Below are 15,685 nucleotides of genomic sequence, written 5' to 3' on the forward strand. Positions count from 1 at the left end.
TTGTTTTCCTTACAACATGAAGATCTATTTACCAGAAAGGCACAGATGATTCAACTGAGACAATCTGTTTATTTCTATTTGACTTTGTAAACAAGGGAGGTACGCAGGGATGAGGATGGGGGATGTCCTTGTTTTCTTTTTCCTTGAAATGCTTATCTGCTCCCTTCCATGAAGTTTGCATCTAAATCCTGGTTTTAGATCTTTCCTTGAAAGTCTTCTCATCTTTTATTAATCATTTTTCCAGCTACTTGATTTGAACCTGGTCTTCTGTTGATACGTAGGAGTCACTCATCAGGTTTCTAAGTATACTTCGCCAAAAGACAGCAATGTTATCATCACCAGTCTCATAAGTGAAGAATAATAATGTATATGTACATGTACGTCTTCAGTGCATATTACTGGTTTTCGATAAAAAGCAAATAGTAATGACAAATCTTGAAATACGCCTTTCAAAATATCAGACAGCAAACTGCATGAGTCCATTTTGAAAACAGATTCAAAGGAAGATGTCTTGAACTTTCATTTCCCATCTGCTGGGTTTCTTTGAAGTGGGAGTTAACCCTGACATGAAACAGCTCCAGAACCAGAGCCATGCCCAGTTGTTTTTGGCCTTAGAATTCCACCCCCAGTGACAACTCCTACACACAACTGTGTGCTTTGATGACTCACTCTTCTCCTCTTGGAGGTAGGCCTTCAATGTTTATGCACTTCCTATACAGCCTTCTTGGAAGAGAAAAAGACCAGCTTAGCTTAATTTAACAAATAAAATCAAATTAATTATCTGCTCCCTCTCTAACCCAAGCCCCTTTTTTATAGAACATTCCCTCCCTTCTTTGTTTTTGTTTGTAGCAAGTTCTTCTAATTCAGAATCCACTGTTAAACTAAAATAGAGAATTTGTCTTCTGAGCAGTAAAAAGCAGAAGGAAGGTATTGTATGAATAACCCAGGAAGAGTGATTTAAAGCTTTTTTTTTTTTAAATTTTTGGAGGACAAAATAAGAAAAAAATTTTTTTTTCTTTGTAAAAACCATGGAATTTGGTGATATGTCTTTAAGACTAAAACCTATTTTTTATGCAACTTTGTTGAGGGCTGGGTCCTGGGGTAGAGTGCTGACTTGAGAAGAATCCTCAAACTGCCTCTTTTTTGCACAAACACTATCCTGTAAAAATTCTAATTACCTCTTGCTTGGAAAAGACTAGTCCACAAAATGCAAAACATGATTTCTATAGGGGATTCATGTTCTGTAAATTATTTTAAATCAGGGTCAAAATGATTTCCCCTAGAACTAAAAGACTCCCTTTTGAAATCAAGTTTTTATTTTCTTCTGTTATTAAGGAGTGAATTTTTAGTACAAAATAGTTAATGAATGTGAAGTTTGTATATTAAAGTGATATTTCCATCATTCACACCAGGAGCTCCTTCCCATTTCAGTCTCAAATACATAAAAGAGATATATTATTTTTAAAATATGCTTATTTTTTCTTTTTATTTTTCTTTTTATATCCATGCTGACTTTATGGAGCTTTTATATGTATGCTTTATTTTATTTGGCAATAGACAAGAAAAAATTACTTGCAGTTTTTAAGTGAAGAAGTTCAGTTTCTCAAGATATCCAGGTTCTATGTAGTCAAATTGAGTCTAAAGGTCTTACAAAAATCTCTAGAAATGTTCCACTTCTGTATTGTTCTATGTCTTTGGCCACTAAGATTGAATAAATATTTAAAAGATTCTTCTCTTGGGAATTTCCTGGCTGTGCAGTGGTTATGACTTGGCGCTGTCACTGCTAGAGTCCTGGGCTCTCCTGGTGGGGGAATTAAGATCCTATAAGCCATGGGGCCATAAATAAATAAATAAAATATTCTCTCTCAATAAAATACTGAATTTAAAGTGGCAGGTTGTTGCATAACCATTTAATTAACATATTGTTATATTCCTATTGCTGCTGCTAAGTCGCTTCAGTCGTGTCCAACTCTATGCGACCCCATAGACGGCAGCCCACCAGGCTCCGCCGTCCCTGGGATTCTCCAGGAAAGAACACTGGAGTGGGTTGCCATTTCCTTCTCCAATGCATGAAAGTGAAAAGTGAAAGTGAAGTTGCTCAGTAGTGTCCAACCCTCAGCAACCCCATGGACTTCCAGGCTCTTCCATCCATGGGATTTTCCAGGCAAGAGTACTGGAGTGGGGTGCCATAGTCATTTGATGCACATACTTAACTTACTCTCTAATCATTTGATTTATTTTATGTTTATTTCCCCAATAAGATGATAGTCTTCCAAGGTCAAAAGGCTATGTCCTATGTCTCTGTATTGTAGAGAACCCAAGTAGTGTTGAATAGCAGAAATTGAATAAATACAGAATCACGTTACCGCTGCTCAGTCCCTAATTCTACCCCTTACTACCATTCAGATTCCTTGATGCTAAAATGAAAATGCATATTTATTGCTTAGGATTGATGAACAGGGGATGTAAAAGGGCTTTATGAACTGTAAAGTTCTACACAAATATTTGGGGAGCCCCAAAGGGTGCTTAGCAGTCAGCTGGATGAAATCTTTAAAAAAAGAGGGGTGTCTCAGCAGCACATGAAAAAGAAAGAAGTATCCAATCTTAGCTCTCAGCCTTTAGTGTTTCCCCACCAGTTCTTTCAGAGCTAAGTTTTTGCCTGAGGTTCATACTTATGGTTATTGCCTTTTCTTGAAATAACATCCCTCTGTCTCCATGGGCCAAATCTATGGGCATGTTGCTGCTGCTGCTGCGGCTAAGTCGCTTCAGTCGTGTCCAACTCTGTGCAACCCCAGAGACAGCAGCCCACCAGGCTCCCCTGTCCCTGGGGTTCTCCAGGCAAGAACACTGGAGTGGGTTGCCATTTCCTTCTCCATATGGGCATGTTACTGGTGGTCAGTCTCCTAGTCCCAGAAAGTTGTCAGGCTCAGTGTTTTGCAGTCATCTATCTCCTTTTTGCTTCTTCTTCAGCCTCATGCACAGGCAAAGCAACTGCTCAACTGATTGTATTGTTCATAGCTAGTCCTTCCTTTTGGAGAAGGCAATGGCACCCCACTCCAGTACTCTTGCCTGGAAAATCCCATGGACAGAGGAGCCTGGTAGGCTGCAGTCCATGGGGGTCACTAAGAGTTGGACATGACTGAGCGACTTCACTTTCACTTTTCACTTTCATGCATTGGAGAAGGAAATGGCAACCCACTCCAGTGTTCTTGCCTGGAGAATCTCAGGGACGGGGGAACCTGGTGGGCTGCCGTCTATGGGGTCGCACAGAGTCAGACAGGACTGAAGCGACTGAAAAGCAGCAGCAGCAGCAGTCCGTCCTTTCCTTACTCACAGTTACCTTCTTAGCCCCAATTCTTGGCACTTCATGCAGAGAATGGGAGAGATTCCAGAAGACTAGAAATAGGCAAACGTCCTCATTCAAAAATAAGTAGAAAGAGTCATAAACAGATTTTAGTAATGTGGATGTCAATTCTACTCTCAAAATTCTAGAATTTATAATTTAAAAAATAATGAAGAAATGATCTGATGTTCTTCCTAACACTACTGGCTGGTATTGCGTGAGAGGCTGTAGGTGGAACTATATAACATGCCCCTGTATCTCTGTGCTTTGAAGTGAAAAGCTTTTGCTTTAATCACCAAGGCCTCTCTTGAGTCTCAAAAGTCTGACTCAAGAGTTAATGATTAGGAAATGTGAAGACGTAGAAGCAAAGAATAGCTGCTAGGCTAAGATACTGGTAAAAATTTAGGCTATAAATCCACCACATGGCAATATCACTGAACTCACAGTTCCCTGAAAGATAAAGACATGGCAGGCATTCCTAAGTTGTTTTCACAGGAATCAGACCTCTCCCTCCACCCAGATGAAATCTACTAATTATAAGAATATAAACTCTAGACTGGTTGAAACCAGAAGGTTGGTGATGGTTGAAACTTCACCTTGATGCCAACCAATCCAAGAATTGTGCAAGAGCTTATGCACTCTGCAGTCCTTTCCCTCACACTGTCTTTAAAATACCTTCCCTGAGTGTTTTTCCTTAAAATTTCTCTTTCCACATATGACTATTCATGGCTGGATTTTCAGATTCTTGGCACTCTTCAAGTAAGAAGCACCAATAATTTCTACATCTGTCCATGCCAGCAATCATCCTCATAATCAGTCAAATCCAGGTGAATGATCTTCGAGAACTTCAAGGCTCACTTAGAGTCAGATTGCACAATCCATAAATGCCCACACCCAGCTGCTTGGGGGAAAGAAATATGTACTATCTACTTTGAAAGTTGAAAACTAGTGAGAAGATAGGCCAGTCAGGAGGAGGAGTGGGCCATCTCCTTCTAATTCATGCCTCCCCCACCACTTGCTCACTCCTGGCCCTGGACCTTCAAGACAGGGTGTCTCCCTGGAATAGAAGAACAGGGTGGCAGGGGCATGAGGTAGACCTTGGAATCCCAGTCATACCACTCCTACTTTTCCCTGGGAATGAGTTTGCATCTGCCTTCACATAAGAAGTATGTTCTCCTTGAAGAGTTATATATTAACAATAGGCACAGTTTAATATATCCATCCTCTGTACTCAGTCCAGTGCTAGGCACTCTGCTTATATTAATTCTCCTCCCAATAATCCTGTTTTTTACCGATAAACAAATTGAAACTTAGAGAACTTAAAATAATTTATCCAAGCCCAGCAATTCATTAAGAACTCAGGTCTACCTGATTCTAAATATCCAGCTCTTTTAGCTAGTGAATCCTAACTGGGAAATGGCAAAAACCAGATTTAAAGTGAGCTCTTGACTCTACATTTTGGTTTCACCACTCAATGAATAGCTTTTAAGCTTATGAATAAGTGAATGAAATGATCAATCAATTGGTATTATTTAAAGTGAGATATAACTGATGAATTTTGGGAGTAAATGTTAAAAAATATGCTAATATCATACATCTTTATTTTTTATTGAAATATAATTGCTTCACAATGTTATGTTAGTTTCTGCTATACAATGAAGTGAATCAGCAATATATATTTTCTCCCTCTGGGACCTCCCTCCCACCGAGGGAGAAGAAGATGGACATAATACATCTTTATTAATAGTGGTTATTTTTGGTAGGAGTTAAAGGCAATTGTCTTAAAACAATGGACTCAGAATGGGAGTTGAAATCAGTTAAGGTAGGACCCACAGTCGAGACTGAAAGCAGGACATTAGACCCAAGTTACAATGTAAACCTACCACATAACTACTCTGTCCTGGGATTTATGTTAGGTGGAGTTAGATAAATATGAAGACTCTAATATTAAATATACTTTCTGTGCCTCAATTTTCTTATCTGTAGGTGGAAATAACAGAAGTACCTATCTCAGTGGTCTTGTGAGGATTAAATGATATAAAATGGCAAAGTGCTTGGAACAGTGCCAGGTACAAAGTTGCACTTAATGAATAATAGCTCTAATCATCATTAATATTGTCTCAGTTCCTGCCTTTAAGGAACCAACTGTTATGAGTCAGGAGGTGTAACAGCTGATAGTGCTTCCTGGATAATGATGGGTGAGTCACCTCAAATTGAGAAAAGCAGAATTGTATCCAAAAATGTCTATTTTTCTAAAACTAAATATGTACACCAAGATCTATCTCTAAGAAGATAATTTTAAAATACCTAATAAAAACCTAAAGTGTGTCTGTTACATAAATTCACACCTCTTAAGCAAGGAGTGAAAGTGAAAGTCGCTCAGTTGTGTCCGATTCTTTGTGACCCCATGAACTGTATAGTCCATGGAATTCTGCAGGCCAGAATACTGGAGTCGGTAGTCTTTCTCTTCTCCAGGGGAATCTTCCCAACCCAGGGATCCAACCCAGGTCTCCTGCATTGCAGGCAATTCTTTAACAGCTGAGCCACAAGGGAAGTACAAGAACACTGGAGTGGGTAGCCTATCCCTTCTCCAGTGGATCTTCCCAACCCAGGAATTGAACTGGGGTCTCAAGAGTGGCTAAATCCAGTCTCTGTAGGGAGAGAGGGCCTTAATGACAGTTCTTTCTAAGGTTCTGCCCCACATTACCTTTTTGTGACCAAAAAAAATGTCACTTGATGCCATTTTCTCAATCAAGTGAATTACCAAACTGGTTAAAACAAGTTCCTTACAGAAACCCAGATGCTGCCTCTAACCGAAACCATGCTGTGCACACATCTTTGCCTCCTGCTCTTTCTCTGCAATCAGGGAAATAGCAGTTGACGTCTTAATTGCTGCTATCTGGCAGGAAACACATACACCTGTTGACGGATTGTCTCAAAGCAATTTTAAAGGGAAACTTGAAAAGTACCACAAGATTCTCCTCAGGCCAGCACCACCTCAGACAGGCTACTGGAGGGAAAGTCCAGAGCCCTGATTTGATAAGATGGGGTTTCCATGGAGCACAGGTTCAAGTCACCATTCGTCCTGACTGACATGAGGTCATCAACAACTCAGACAATGTTAGACCAGGAAATCCAGCAGATACTTGCCAGAAATCCTCTCACTAAAACAAGAGTTCGAGTTCTTTAATAATGCTTGGATAATGTGTTTCTAAAAGATGTTGGGGATTTTCAACCCTGGCAAGTGATACGTGTTTATAAATCCACTCTTAAGGGGACACATATTGTGAACAGGCAGGTCAGCTTAACAGGGGTCATCTGTGAAGTGTCTTTAATAAATATACAGTTAAAGAATCAAGCTTGATGGCTTTGCTAGATGGAATTTTGTTGTCGCTTCCCTTCAAATCCTATAGTTCAGGTTTGTATATTGAAGCTTCTTCTAACCTCAGAAGACTGACTATATTCCCTGACTCCAACCTCAAGCATTTATCTCATTCTGTTTTTTTCTTGGTTTTCCTAAAGTCTAATTTGGCCAGCTCTACCTACATGTGTTCCGCTTTGCAGTGATTTATTTCATATGTCCTTCCTGGTTATTTCAATTTGGCATGTGTTCCTATCATTCCCATATGTCAACTGGTTACTTTGAATTCTGCTCTCTTACATGGGCCCTCAAGATAGCCACAATTTTTCTACCAAGGAAAATGGTTATAGGAAAATAACCTCTGTATTAGAAGGAGCTAGTTGATTCCACAGTGCTCATTTCCTGTGGATTCTTGATCCCTGCACAAATGAAACTTGAGAAACCCATGTCCTCATTCAGGTGCTACTGGGATCAACCCCTGCTCCTCAGACAAGACTTCTGATTTCTTTTCTGTCCACCCCCAACTCTCCTCTGAAGAGTGATGGTTCTGAGTGCTTCATAAACACCATCAGTCCAAAGTGAAAGCATATGCTACTCAGAAGCCTTTATCACCAAATTATATAGATCCTCTTCTCAACCTTGTTCTCTTCTGTTTATGGATCCCAGAGCCAGCTGCACTCATTCATCTTCTTATTAAATGCTACTGTATGTTCAACAGCTTGAACAAACGAAGGAATGCTTTGAAATCCCCTTTTCTTTAAGCAAGTGATATACTGATATTTTTTTAAAGACAGATTATTTGAATATGAAAACGTATTAATTTTGCCAAAATTCCCTGGAGGAATGATGGTTGATTTTCAGAAGACTTGTTCTTACAAAAGATACATTTAGCATCCTTGTGGCACTCAATCAATCATGCATTTGTTCAGCTGATACAAAGTACCAAGGCTGTGTCAATACATAATAAGAACATCTGGATGAAAAGAGAAAAAGTCAAATATGATACTTCAGTAGTTGGCACTGAGTAGTCAAGTTTCCATAGAAATTGTCCTTTCTTAACTAACCATTTTGTTATCCTAGCATCTATGTAAATAAATGTATTTGTTTGGTATAAAGCGCATTCTAAATCCCCTAACAATTTTCCCCTGAGGTTTCCTGGCAAGGTGACATAATACAACTTCCATTTGACAGATGCAACCAATACCTATAGAGACAGCTACCTTTGATTGCCTCAGATTCAAGACCAAAGGGTTATATGGCTTTAGCCTGATTTATCACTGTAGCATTTCAATTTAATTGCAGTTTTACAAACAATGGCTATTTTATACAGAGCTTTTTTTCTTTTCTTTTTTCTTTTTTTTTTTGGTCTCTTCTTAAACAGGGATCTTAGCAGTACAGTTCAGAACAAAGTCATTTTTTCTGTGGCCAGGGAAGCTTTGCAACCATTTCAATTTCATCCTCTTAGCTTGTTAGTTCTTTGACAAAAGCAGACAAACACTGCATTTGGGTTTTTTGTTGCTGGTGAGCAGTTCCTGAAACCGACCTGCTTTTTAATGCAAACATTATGCAGACTGCACCCAGACAATGGGAAGTCTGTTTGCAACCTGAGCAGGGCTGGATGCAATCTTTCCCAGTGGGTATCCATCATTTCAGGTGCTGCCGAAGAATTCATTGTAGAATTTTCATTTTCCAACTGTTTGTTTGAATCACATACCAAGTCAAATTTAATTAGTTCTATTCATCCGGCAGATGGTACAGTACTCTATACTAAAGTATAAATGCCTTTACTTAATTGAGTAATGCATTTCATACGATCTCTTTTTATAAATTTCAAAACTGATTCTCTTCAAACAGTCCTGCACATTATTTGGACACAGGCCCAAACAGGTTAAAATTGATTTAATACTTTCCCCTACAAGAACCTTATGTAAATGAGAGCATGTCTGCCCTGAGTGACTTATTTTAATGTCTGCCTCTACATAAATTACATCACATTGGCATCTGGGAGCAAGAAATGGGAGTACGTTTAAATTATGTGGGAATGAGTTTCTTAAACTTCAAATGCCAGCATGTCATAAGGACAGTCATCTTAACTGTTTGTTTCACAGTGAAAAAACCAAATGTCCATGATCAGTTTGTCAAAACCAAGTCTTGGATTGTATTAAATACATTTTTGTTGTTTAGTCGCTTTTGTTTGTTGTTTAGTCATTTAGCTGTGTCCAACTCTTTGCGACCCCGTGGACTGTGACCCACAAGGCTCCTCTGTCCCTGGGATTTCCCAGACAAGAATACTGGAGTGGGTTTCCATTTCCTTCTCCAGGGGATCTTCATGACCAAGGGATTGAAGTCTCCTGCATTGGCTGCTGCTGCTGCTGCTAAGTCGCTTCAGTCGTGTCCAACTCTGTGCGACCCCATAGACGGCAGCCCACCAGGCTCCACCGTCCCTGGGATTCTCCAGGTAAGAGCACTGGAGTGGGTTGCCATTTCCTTCTCCAATGCATCAAAGTGAAAAGTCAAAGTGAAGTCGCTCAGTCGGGTCCGACTCTTAGCGACCCCATGGACTGCAGCCCACCAGGCTCCTCCGTCCATGGGATTTTCCAGGCAAGAGTACTGGAGTGGGGTGCCATTGCCTTCTCTGAAGGCATTGGCAAATGGATTATTTATCACCGAACCACCAAGGAAGCCCTATTAAATACATTACCATGCTTAAAACATATATTAGTGGGAAATTGCTGTATGACACAGGGAGCTCAGCCTGGCACTCTGTGATGACCCAGAGGGGTGCGATGGGGGGAGGTGGGGAGGAGACTCAAGCACACACACATGTATACGTGTGTGTGTGCTTATGGCTGATTCACACTGTAGGGCAGAAAACAACACAACACTGTAAAGCAATTATCCTAAAAAAAAAAAAAAACTAACAAAAAAATTATTCCCCATAGATACATTGATATTCCTTCCATGATCTCTAGTTAACCTGAACATTGGAATTAAGACAGTGGGGCTATCAATCACTCTATATTAGTTATATTCTGCTACAGGCATCTGTAGCACCCAAACACAGTTTGGATAAAAAAGGGGTGTGATGGAAACCTGCATCTTGGTACAGCTTGGATTGCTCCTTCCCTGACCACCCAGGATTCAAAAAGGACTTCATTTCTCCTCTAAACATTGTATTATTTCTTCCTGGTTTAGTTTTGGAAAATTGTATTTCCAATACAGAATTGTAAAGTAAAAATTAAAAATAAATAAATAAACATTAAAAAAAAAAAAACACATTGTATTAGTGCTTCAGACATCTGCCTAATTTTTTCTTCTGGTGGAATTTGAAGCAGGCTGATTTTTCCCAGCCTGTACAAGCAACCCATTAAAAGGAACAAGCCAATTTATTGAATGCTAGATGAAAATAAATTTTATCCATCCTTTTTAAAATCCATCTTTTATTCCACAGAATGACAAATATTCTGCACGTATACGGAGTTAGTCAGCTCCAGTGCCTATTATAGTTGTTAGCAGTTAATCATGCTGCATGTGGCTTCTCAATCTTTGACCAAGCCCTCCAGTCATGGAGTGATTCCTATTTGCCATCCTCTTCTAGTCTAACTCTTCTGTTATTCTGATAAGGAAATTAAGGCACAAAGATTTGTAGTAGAATCATTTTAACATAGTCCCAGAAGTAACTAAAGTCCAGGCCAAGACTGATAAGTACCTCAGTTCCTAGGCAGGTATTTTCCCCAACACATTATATTATCTCTTGAAAAAATCTAGGGTACAGATTGAGGCAGAAGGAAAATAACTTTCCTTTATGCTTGTTACTTACTGAATCAAATTTATGTTCATGCAGTAAAGCCAATTTACTGACCCCTGGTTGTGGTAATGGAAAACACAGCATTTATTGTAAGGTTCCAGGTAAGGAGTCTGAGTCAGCTAATGCTCAAAAGGGCCAAACTACCTAGTAGGTTTCAGGCATTTTTAAAGGTCAGATGAGGAAGGGGAATTGCACGGTATGTGTTCAGCTTGCGCACAGTTCTCTGGTTGATGGTGAGTAACAGGGCAGTGTCACAGGGATTGATATGATCAGTCCTAAGGCTGCAGTAGGTCTGGGGGCTAGTGTCACGATCATCAGGTAGTTAACATCTTCCATTTTCTGAGGATTTTAGCATCTGTAAAACAACAAATCAGGAAACGTGCATCTGCATTGTTACTGAGTATCCCAGAAAGTACTAAAAGAGCAGAAGACGTAAGAGGAGAGGTCCCTCCAGGAGAGCCTCACAGGGTCCCACGAGGTTATACCCTTTTGTGTTCTGTGATGAGGCTTGCAAATTAAACTGACAAAAGATAGACTAACAGGAGAAAAAGTGCAAGTTTTATGGATGTTAATCATTTTTACATGTAATGAAGCTTCACAGAAAAGACAAGAAAACTAAAAGAAGTAGATAGACGTTGGGGCTTATATATCATTTTTACAAAGGGCAATAAACTGTGGAGAGGTAACTAGAAAGAGGAAATGGGTTTTGAGTTTCTAGCAGTGGTCAATTGTGGGGAAATGACTAGGAAATACACAGGGGATAAACATAATGGGAGACAGGGGTTATTTTAGTAAGATTTTTTTATACAGATTTATCTCTGTGTGACTCTACCTCTGGTGATGACAGACTCCTCTTCCTAAGCACCTTCCTCAAAGAAAAATTTATGCCCTCGTTTTAGTCAGAGCAGAGAACTCCTTGTATGTGTTGATTCTCAGTTGCCTTCAGCTCAAAATAATCCTTATGCCAAAGTGGTATATTTGGGGGTAGCATATCCTGATCTCTTTCAAACTATCAGGAGTGAAGATATGTGGCAACTATACTTTCCCATGAAATAGCTAATTTAATGAAAGCTCTGAGCAATTTCTCCAGGCACAATTACCAGCTGCTCTCCCCCACTTAGTCTCTGGGTGTTCTTTCTAGGCCCTGCCACTTAATGTTTCTATATTACACTTTAATAACCTTCTTTAGATTATCCAATATTTTCAGCAGTTCTTTTAGTTTCTAAATAGAAGAGATTCTACTTCTCTGAGCCTTATACCGGTCTCTTATGGGTACCATCAAGGTCAAGCAATTAAGCTGTTCCTTTACTATAAAACGTGTGTATGTTTAGTTGCTCAGTTGTGTCCAACTCTTTAGGCTCCTCTGTCCATGGGATTCTCCAGGCAAAAATACTGGAGTAGGTTGCCATTTCTTTTCCAGGGAATCTTCATGACCCAGGGATCGAGCCCACATCTCCTCTGTCTCCTGCATTACAGGCAGATTCTTTACCCACTGAGTCATTGCAGGCAAGAGTCAGTTTTGACTCTTCAATTCTAGATCTGTTTCTTTAGCCAATATTGTTATTATAATCACATCTGATGGCCTGCCTCAGAGAATCCTGCTGCTGCTGCTGCTGCTGCTGCTAAGTCACTTCGGTCATGTCCAACTCTGTGAGACCCCATAGACGGCCTCCTCTCAGGCTCCTCTTTCCCTGGGATTCTCCAAGCAAGAACACTGGAGTGGGTTGCCATTTCCTTCTCCTATACATGAAAGCAAAAAGCGAAATTGAAGTCGCTCAGTCATGTCTGACTCTTAGCGACTTCTTGGACTGCAGCCTACCAGGCTCCTCTGTCCATGGGATTTTCCAGGCAAGAGTACTGGAGTGGGGTGTCATTGCCTTCTCCACAGAGAATCCTGACCCTCTGCCTATGAAACAAACAAGCTTCAATGCACCTTTCTTCAGAACACTGTCCACCTGTAGATGGCAGGAAGGAAGAAATTAACACATACCCCTACCTACATTCTAGGAGATATGTGCAAGGTTAAATAGCCTTTTTACTTTGTTTCCTCACCACCACCCCCCACCCCTCATCTCTGAACCATAAAAGAACCTGCCGTTCAGACCCAGATGGTCATCTTGTTACCATCTTGGTAAAAAGCCAGATGGTTATTTTGAGATGTTAGTCTGCCATCTAAGGGAAAGGGCATATCTTCTGAATCCAGTTCTTGCTTTGCTATTTACTATCAGCAAGACCTTAAATAAGGTTATTTTGGAAACTAGATTTCAATGCATGTTGGTCACCCAAGACAGAGTTGAGGCTCAATAAATAGTAGTTTTAATGATGACAAGGATGATGATGACTGGTGGGGATATACTTCTCTGTCTTGTATGATTTTCTTCAAAAGAATCTGGTTATTTCTGTACAGATTTCCTCTTTCCTCCTCCTCCTTTACCCCATTCTTCTCCCTTGCACACACATCAGGCACAATCATACTTAAAGATCTGCAGTATTCATTTACTTAGAAAAGACAACCATGTCCTGGCTTAGAGAAATTCTACTAACTTCATTACATGCTAAGATTTAACATTTAAAAATCTTACACAAATGTCACCTTAGATCTTTCTTCCTTCAGGCATTAGTCTTTAATGAGGTAGACCCACCAGCACAGTAACTAAGCAGGACTCTATGGGGCCTTCCCCATGTATCCTCTGCTTTAACTCCTATTTGAAGTAACTAGGTAATTGTATTTGATGCAAATTTCCTGAGTATTTTATGCAAATATTGGAGAAGTAGAGCCCCTCTACCACCACACCCTGCCCCCCCCCACACACACATATGCACAGCACACACTAAATAGAAGATGCTAAGAGGGCAGACACACTGAAACCATACTCACAGAAAACTAGTCAATCTAATCACACTAGGACCACAGCCTTGTCTAACTCAACGAAACCAAGCCATGCCTGCGGGGCAACCCAAGATGGGCAGGTCATGGTGAAGAGGCCTGACAGAATGTGGTCCACTGGAGAAGGGAATGGCAAGCCACTTCAGTATTCTTGCCTTGAGAACCCCGTGAACAGTATGAAAAGGCAAAATGATAGGATACCAAAAGAGGAACTCCACAGGTCATTAGGTGCCCAGTATGCTACTGGAGATCAGTGGAGAAATAACTCCAGAAAGAATGAAGGGATGGAGCCAAAGCAAAAACAATACCCAGTTGTGGATGTGACTGGTGATAGAAGCAAGGTCCGATGCTGTCAGAGCAATATTGCATAGGAACCTGGAAGGTCAGGTCCATGAATCAAGGCAAATTGGAAGTGGTCAAACAAGAGATGGGAAGGGTGAACGTCGACATTCTAGGAATCAGCGAACTAAAATGGACTGGAATGGGTGAATTTAACTCAGATGACCATTATATCTACTACTGCGGGCAGGAATCCCTCAGAAGAAATGGAGTAACCATCATGGTCAACAAAAGAGTCTGAAATGGAGTACTTGGATGCAATCTCAAAAATGACAGAATGATCTCTGTTCATCTCCAAGGCAAACCATTCAATATCACAGTAATCCAAGTCTATGCCCCAACCAGTAACGCTGAAGAAGCTGATGTTGAATGGTTTTATGAAGACCTACAAGACCTTTTAGAACTAACACCCCCAAAAGATGTCCTTTTCATTATAGGGGACTAGAATGCAAAAGTAGGAAGTCAAGAAACACCTGGGTAACAGGCAAATTTGGCCTTGGAATGTGGATTGAAGCAGGGCAAAGACTAATAGAGTTTTGCCAAGAAAATGCACTGTTCATAGCAAACACCCTCTTCCAACTACACAAGAGAAGACTCTACACATGGACATCACCAGATGGTCAACACTGAAATCAGACTGATTATATTCTATGCAGCCAAAGATGGAGAAGCTCTATAAAGTCAACAAAAACAAGACCAGGAGCTGACTGTGGCTCAGATCATGAACTCCTTATCACCAAATTCAGACTTAAATTGAAGAAAGTAGGGAAAACCGCTAGACCATTCACGTATGACCTAAATCAAATTCCTTATGATTATACAGTGGAAGTGAGAAATAGATTTAAGGGCCTAGATCTGATAGATAGAGTGCCTGATGAACTATGGAATGAGGTTCGTGACATTGTACAAGAGACTGGGATCAAGACCATCCCCATGGAAAAGAAATGCAAAAAAGCAAAATGGCTGTCTGGGGAGGCCTTACAAATAGCTGTGAAAAGAAGAGAGGTGAAATGCAAAGGAGAAAAGGAAAGATATCAGCATCTGAATGCAGAGTTCCAAAGAATAGCAAGACGAGATAAGAAAGCCTTCCTCAGTGATCAATGAAAAGAAATAGAGGAAAACAACAGAATGGGAAAGACTAGAGATCTCGTCAAGAAAATTAGAGATACCAAGGGAACATTTCATGCAAAGATGGGCTCGATAAAGGACAGAAATGGTATGGACCTAACAGAAGCAGAAGGTATTAAGAAGCAGAGGCAAGAATACATGGAAGAACTGTACAAAAAAGATCTTCACGACCCAGATAATCATGATGATGTGATCACTAATCTAGAGCCAGACATCTTGGAAAGTGAAGTCAAGTGGGCCTTAGAAAGCATCACTATGAACAAAGCTAATGGAGGTGATGGAATTCCAGTTGAGCTGTTTCAAATCCTGAAAGATGATACTGTGAAAGTGCTACACTCAATATGCCACCAAATTTGGAAAACTCAACAGTGGCCAGAGGACTGGAAAAGATCAGTTTTCATTCCAGTTCCAAAGAAAGGAAATGCAAAAGAATGCTCAAACTACCGCACAGTTGCACTCATCTCACATGCTAGTAAAGTAATGCTCAAAATTATGCAAGCCAGGCTTCAGCAATACGTGAACTGTGAGCTCCCTGATGTTCAAGCTGGTTTTAGAATAGGCAGAGGAACCAGAGATCAAATTGCCAACATGCGCTGGATCATGGAAAAAGCAAGAGAGTTCCAGAAAAACATCTATTTCTGCTTTATTGACTATGCCAAAGCCTTTGACTGTGTGGATCACAAGAAACTGTGGAAAATTCTGAGAGAGATGGGAATATCAGACCACCTAACCTGCCTCTTGAGAAATCTGTATGCAGGTCAGGAAGCAGCAGTTAGAAGTGGATGTGGAAAAACAGACTGGTTCCAAATAGGAAAAGAA

Source organism: Oryx dammah, unplaced genomic scaffold, assembly GCF_014754425.2.
Source record: "Oryx dammah isolate SB20612 unplaced genomic scaffold, SCBI_Odam_1.1 HiC_scaffold_11232, whole genome shotgun sequence".
Classification (NCBI taxonomy): Eukaryota; Metazoa; Chordata; class Mammalia; order Artiodactyla; family Bovidae; genus Oryx; species Oryx dammah.